The following is a 7,754-nucleotide window of genomic DNA, read 5'->3' on the forward strand; positions in this document are numbered from 1 at the left end:
ACTTTTTAGGACTTTAAGCCTAGCACGCAGATCGGGAAAAATTTTATTTCTCATACAAATGTTTTCTCGGAACAAATTTTGTCTTGAATATTTTTCCTAGCAGTACGCAGCTTAAAGCCTGGTACGCTGCTCGCGCTGAATTAGCTCCCATACAAATTATCGAAAAATTTTAGCCGAGCTAAAATGAGTTCAATACAAATTATCGATAACTTGTATGGGAATTTCATCTTGGCTAAAATTAAGCGCGAGCAGCGTACCAGGCTTAACTACGTTCCACTATAACTTAATCTAGTGCCTAAAAATCAAAACAAATTACGAAATTTAAAAAACATTTCTATGCTGTATTTATTAACCAAAAATGTGGTTTGTTTTGGTTTTCGCCGAGTTTAAAACGTCAAAATGGTAACTGTAAAAAGAAAGAGAAGACAAGGACAAAAATGTTCGAACTTCCCAATTGTCCATCAAAATTAAGGGAATAGCCCTTTGGGAGGTGGCATAGTACCATGGTATAAAAAGAGAAGGTATGATCATTAGAAAAAACTCAGTATCGAGAACTGTCAAAACTTATGGCTACTTAAGGTTTTGACAGCCCAGCCCATTGAAATTGTTGTTGTAAACAAATTTGTCTTGGAAATTGTTGTTGCTTTTGACTTTGCCAAATGCCAAACGTCAAAACCTTATTACCCCATTTTGTAAGATGGCGGCTCTAATGATCATACCTTGTCTTTTTATACCATGGCACAGTACTGCTAACTGCTAGTAGTTTACTAGAGTTTTTCAATGGAAAGCACTTTCAACGCATTCAATACAAATCGTATCTACTCGTACTAGGGAACATACAGAAAGGAATACCTAGAGACGCGACTTCGGTTGGTTTTTCTCTTCCACCCTACAAGCTGCAATGAGAGAAAAACTAAACAGTGCTTATATGTGGTAGTTTTCCCGTACATTTTAAATAGCACCAACACATTCAATTGTGGAGTTTTGTTAAAAATAATAATTTAAGTGCTCATTAGACGAATTAATTCATAAAATAATAATAATAAATTCAAAACACGAACCTTTTTTTTTATTTCTGTACATATTTATTGAAAGGTGGGTGTCTATAATGAGCTATTTAAGCTCAGATAGCTCAATGAATTTCATACACAAACCAAAATCATGATTAAATTCAAAACACAAACCCGTTTGAGGGGGCACCTACCGTCGAAAGGAAGGTATTAAACGCATTATACCTTTCACACACGTATTCACAGATAGGAAAACAAGAGAAAAATAAGGGCGATGTGTACCAATTATCTGAAATTAAATTTGCGGGTGTTTTAGGCAAAGGGGGTACGAGTCGGCTCTCTAGGTATTCCTTCCTCTAGATTGATCAAAACATCTACTCCAATGGAACAGGGCTAATAAAAGTTAAAAGGGGTATTCTAGGGGTATTCATGTTAACATAGAAACCCCATAGAAACAGTAGAAATCTTAAAATTTAATATCGGTAGAAATGAGCATAGAATTTTATCTCACAAATTTGAAGCAGAAAACTTAGAAAAAAAACTGATACATTTTGGGTGAGTTCAATCACTTTTCTACTGTATGGCTTATTGTTTAATATTTTTCGCTTCCTCTTTTCTTCCATGATATTCCTTTTTAATAAAAACAAAACAAAACCATCTACAAAAAAAATGTAACCAAAATTTAACCAGGGCCCAGAACCCATTACATTTTTTAACAGCTGAAAATTTTGTATTCACCTCAATAGTGTCAAAAATATTACACAGGGTTAACTATTTAACGCAATTCACACACGGCCTTAATGTTTATTATTTATTTGTTCGATATTTTGCCCAAGATTTTATTTGGGCTATTTATCGCCTTTCCAATATGGCAACCCTGGTTGGTTCTGACTGCTGGGTGATTTTTGGAGATTGGAGAGAAATGCATGTAGTGGTGGGTGTGATGAGCCATGGTATAAAAAGAGAAGGTATGATCATTAGAAAAAACTCAGTATCGAGAACTGTCAAAACTTAAAAAATGGCTACTTAAGGTTTTGACAGTTCCCATTGAAATTGTTGTTGTAAACAAATTTGTCTTGGAAATTGTTGTTGCTTTTGACTTTGCCAAATATTAAACGTCAAAACCTTATTACCCCATTTTGTAAGATGGCGGCTTTAATGATCATACCTTGTCTTTTTATACCATGGTGATGAACAACCCCCAAGCAAACGACCCTTCAGCAAACGAGTCCGACCTCGGTCCGAATCGGCTCCGCCGTTAGTCCGAACTTGACTACGAAACGAGTTCCACGGCGGCTCAAATTAGTATGGAAATTATAATCACCGCGGAGCCGATTGCAAATGTATTGGTGTGGTAAAAATCTCCACTACGAGAAAACGGAGCCGAAGTCGTACCCGAGTCGGAGCCTACCAGAAAAAGGAACAAAAAAAGGAATGACGTTCGCATTTGTGACCAAAAGAAAAAAACACTGAAATTGTTTTATTTTATTTAACTTTCACAAACACAAATGTTTACAATTATTTTCTGGAGATACAGCATACAGGCCAGCGGCAGGAGTAATTGATTTTACAAATTTATAATTGAACCTTCAAGTTTTATTTGTTGAATGTTGTTCGTGGGTGGTGGTGGCGTCAGACTGCAGGAGAAGATGATTTCTTACCAAAAACATAAAAAAAATTAATTATTGATTAGAAAACTGCTAAGCTACATTTCAGCAATGAATACCTTTTTTATTCAAATTAATATTAATAACATTATTATTAATATTGGCCGTTTGTTATTATTATAGATCATTAATTAACACGTATTACAACAACTACATGAGATCTTGCTTTTCATCAGGATCACGAATCTTGATCTTACTTTTCATCAGGATCATGAATCGTGATCCTGATAAAAAGCAAGATCTCATGTAGTTGTTCTAATACGTGTTAATTAATGATCTATATGGATCAAGTGGGATAATAAAAAACGGCTATTTTTGATGAGTCACGATTACGACACGCGAGGAACTGTAACAAATAACGGATCAGGCGGAGTTGAGTCCGACTTCTGCTCAGAAACGGGTCCGAAGGCAGCTCAAATTAGTATGGAAATTATAATCACCACGGAGCCGATTTTATATGTATTGGTTTTTTTACCACGATTTCTCCTTCGCCTTTGTGTTCATACACAAAAAAATGCAAGTGTGTGAGTGCAACCTCGTTTTTCTCGGTCGGAGGTCGGAGTGTTTTGTCTGAACTCCGTTTTCTTGCTTGAATTGTTGTCTTTCTTTCGTCAGTTCTCTTTTTCGCTATTTTCAAAACGATTCTCCTTCGACTTTTGTGTTCATACACAAAAAGTTGCAAGTGTGTGAGTGCAACATCGTTTTTCCTCGTATTTCGCGTTTTGAGGTCGGAGTGTCTTTTCTGAGCTCGGTTTTCTTGCTTGAAGGGACTAAAACTACAACTGTCAAATTGTCTGTGGAGAGTTTTAAGCCTCCACAGGCACAGGAGATATTTTTCTCTAATACTACGTTTCCACCTACCCTAAATCCGAGATTTAGCTAAGTAGATTTAGCACAAATCTCGAGTTTTATTCTAAATCTCGGATTGAAAGTAGGTGAAAATCTTAGATTTAGGGTAGCTGAACCCAAATCTGAGATTTAGCGAAGTAGATTTAAAATATATCTCGAGATTTATTCTAAATCTACTTAGCTAAATCTCGGATTTAGCGTAGGTGGAAACATAGTATAACTCAATGTCTAACATCTACAACATAACAATTTTCATTTTCTTGGCTGGGCAAATTATGTTCGGACAATTCATTTCATATGCCTCGTTCCGTCGTTCGCCAGAGGATGATGTATGATTTCTTGCGGACAAAATTTGTTTTATATGTCGTGAATTTTGTATGAATACTTCTTTTTTTTTTAAATTGATTTTTAGCACTGGTTCTAGGTCCATATAGGTTGAAATAGCTTAATCCATCCTTGAACCAAAGTTGATCCACTGCTAATACGCCGAAATCGGCGAGTTAAATTTCTGATCCGAGGCTGAACCACCTTTGTACAACTGGCCCTTATAAAAACCAATAAGAAATTTCAGAAATTATCTTAGAATTTCCTTTTGATATTTTCTTCGGTGCATCGCGCTCTTCTACACCTAGTATTTCTTATAAGACGCAACTTTGACAGCTATTTTTTTTTTGTTTTATTTTGTTCTCGTTTTCGTATGTATTTTTATTCCAAAATAAGCACTAAAATATAACAAAAAAAAAACTCCAGCGGGCTCTATGTGCAACGAAAACATTTTAAAAAATTTAAAAAAGTTACTATACACCCAAATAATATACATCCGACAAAGCGAACTCTGCTACCGAAAACAGCAAAAAAAAAAAAAAGATCAAAGAGAAACGTCAAAATGGGTGACAAAATTTTTGACCGGTGACTCACAGGGTAAAAAATCTACCATCCCTTTTTTTCGAACTTTCTTTCTCCCTTGCTCTTATGTGCATCTTGAACTTTACGTCTTCGTGTAGAAGCAGACTATGCCATAGACATTTCACACAAAAGACCCTTCAAGCAAACAGGTCCGACCTCGGTCCGAATCCGCTCCGCCTGAGGCGGAGCTGAGTCCGACTTCGGATCAGAAACTGGTCCGAAGGCGGCTCAAATTAGTATGGAAACTATAATCACCGCGAAGTCGATTGCATATGTATTGGTGTGGTGAAAATCTACATTCCGAGAAAACGGAGCCGAAGGCGGACCTGAGCCGGAGCAGCGAAAACCTACCAGAAAGAGGAATAAGAAAGGGATGACATTTCGCATTTGCGACCAAAAAAAAGAACAAGATTTATTTTTTTTTCACTGAAACTGTTTTATTTTTTATTTTATTTTGGCAAACGAAATTTTCACAATAAATACAATATAGAATACAATACATTTTTTTCATTTTATTTCATTTGATGCTGCTGCTGTTGTTGGTGTTTTTTTAGATACCCAATCGCATGTTTCACCTTCTAGATTTTTCTTCATCATTACACATTACACATCTACAACACAAGAAGAAACAACATTTTAACCCAAATACTTTGAGCGATATATAAAACATACCTTTTTTGTTTTCCATATTGTTTATAATTTAATAAAATTGTTTATAATTAATAAACTAACATTATACAAACAACGACACGAGACACGACGCGACCAAACACTTCAACAAAAAATAACAAAATGACGCTTTGGCTCTTGTTGGCCTTGTCATTCTTTTCCTTTTCTCATTTTTCACCACGATTCTCGTTCGACTTTGTGTTCATACACAAAAAGTTGCAAGTGTGTGAGTGCAAGCCCGATTTTCGCGGTCTGAGGTCGGAGTTTCTTTGTTGAAATCAGTTTTCTTGCTTGAAGGGGATGCTGTACTGAGAAGTGTACTCCCGCACAATTCTATTTCACTTTTCTCAAAAGAAGAAAAGAGATGAACTGATTACAACAGATACCCCGTTTGTATGACCGATTTAAAGATCCAATTGAATTTGAATTGAAATTTCGATCCAGGCATATGACTATACCAGATCGAGGAATCGAATTGAAATAGAATCGAAAACACAATTTTTCTTTTAAATATATTTGCAGTAAAATAGAAAAATCTAACCAAAAACAAAGTTCAAGTAAAACAAGATATTTATCGTAATACATACATACAGTGAATTTGCAAATAAGAAGACAATCACACACAATTTCCACCATAAATTACATCTCGAGTATTCAATTCGTTAGGTATATATGCAAATTTTCGATTCGATTCAGCTCCCCGAGTCGGATCGGATCGAAAAACCCGGATTCAATTCGATCCAGGTATATATAGACCTAAATCCTGATTCAATTCGGGGTAAGAGGTGCGTTCTTTTTCTAAATTGATTTTTATAAAAATAGCTTGTTTATTTTTTAGAAGGTAAAAAAAAAAACAAATCAAGCAATAGGTATATGTATAAGTTGAAAAAAAATTAAAAAAAAGAAGTATTTATATTTCATACAAAATTGACCATATAAAATAAATTTTGTTGGCAAAAAATCATACATCTTCCTCTGGCGAACGAAGCATATGAAATGAATTATCCGAACATAATTTGCCCAGCCAAGAAAATGAAAATTGTTATGTTGTAGATGTTAGACATTGAGTTAGAGAAAAATATCTACTGTGGAGGAGGCCTGTTAAATATCGTTAACTTTTATCGTTCCTAACAGGCCGTGTCTCCACAGGAGAAAATTTTTGTCATGTTGACGTGTCTTAACAAGAAATGTCTTGTGGAGGCTCGCCATTTCTTGTTATGATTCAATGTTAGACAACCGTGTCTTCGATTTTGTCTGAACACGATTGTCTAACATTGAATTTGACAGATGTGATTTTTTTTTCTTTTAGAACCGCAGTTTTTTCATTATTTTTTGTCCTCTCATGAAGAAGGTTGTCTCCGTAGTAGCGGACGACAAAATATATTTGTTTGTTTTGCGAATTTTTGCATGTTTTATGTTGAAATGAATTAGATTTCATGAAATGATATATACTTTTTGTATTTATTTATTTATTTAACAGGTATTATAATTGATTTTTATAAAAATAAATTGTTTATTTTTTGGAAGGCAAATAAAAAACAGACCAAGCAATGGGTACATGTATAAATTGAAAAAAAATTAAAAAAAAGAAGTATTCATACAAAATTGACAATATAAAATAAATTTTGTCCGCAAAAAATCATACATCTTCCTCTGGCGAACGAAGCATATGAAATGAATCGTCCGAACATAATTTGCCCAGCCAAGAAAATGGAAATTGTTATGTTGTAGATGTTAGACATTGAGTTAGAGAAAAATATCTCCTGTAGAGGCGGCCTGTAAACTACAAAATAGTTACGATTTTTAACTATTTGACAGCTGAACATCGTTCCTAAACTCGTTTTTAAGTGTCAATAAGTTGCAAATCGTAACTATTTCCAACTTACCTCCATGATATGAGTTTAACATTCATGAGTTTGTTGATGTGTCAAAGTGGATGTTTCGTTTACAAAACGAACACGAAGATTTTTTTTTTCTTTTGAAATAAGCGGAAAAAATGAAAATAAAAAGAGATTTTTGTAATTGTATGATGCGAGAGAATTTATTTTGATTAAAAAAATATGATTTTTTGTTACAATTATTTAAATAAAAGTATTCTCAAAACAATTTTTTTTAATGGTTTGACAGTTTAACAATATCTAACAATATATCGTTCCTAAATGATTTGTAAAAAACCCAACAATTTCTAACAATGACATATCAACAATATTTTTTGACAGAACAACTATGTTGACTATTGTTAGAAAAAGAACCCAGCTCAGTGGTGCGTTCTTTTATTCGACGGTGTTAACTATTGTTAACAGTAGTTAACTTTCATCGTTCCTAAATGAGAAAAAAGTTGCAAAGTGTAACATCGTGACGTCACAACATCGTTCCTAAATCCAGTGTTGAAGTGTCAAATAGTTACATTTTGTTACTTTTTCCAACTCAGCTCCTGGACTTGAGTTTCAATGTTAATCTGTCAAACACAACTAAATGAGGAAGAGAGGGAATGATGTGAGAAGAGAATTTCTTGTTTGTTTCCATATTTGAAATTATTGAATGCATATTTTTGTTTCAATTTGCTTAGAATTCAATTAAAAAGAATTATTTCAGTACCAAATTAATTCTTTCTTGTTTATTCATTCATAAAATTACTCTCAAAAAATTTTCT

Source organism: Episyrphus balteatus, chromosome X (assembly GCF_945859705.1).
Source record: "Episyrphus balteatus chromosome X, idEpiBalt1.1, whole genome shotgun sequence".
In the NCBI taxonomy this organism is placed as follows: domain Eukaryota; kingdom Metazoa; phylum Arthropoda; class Insecta; order Diptera; family Syrphidae; genus Episyrphus; species Episyrphus balteatus.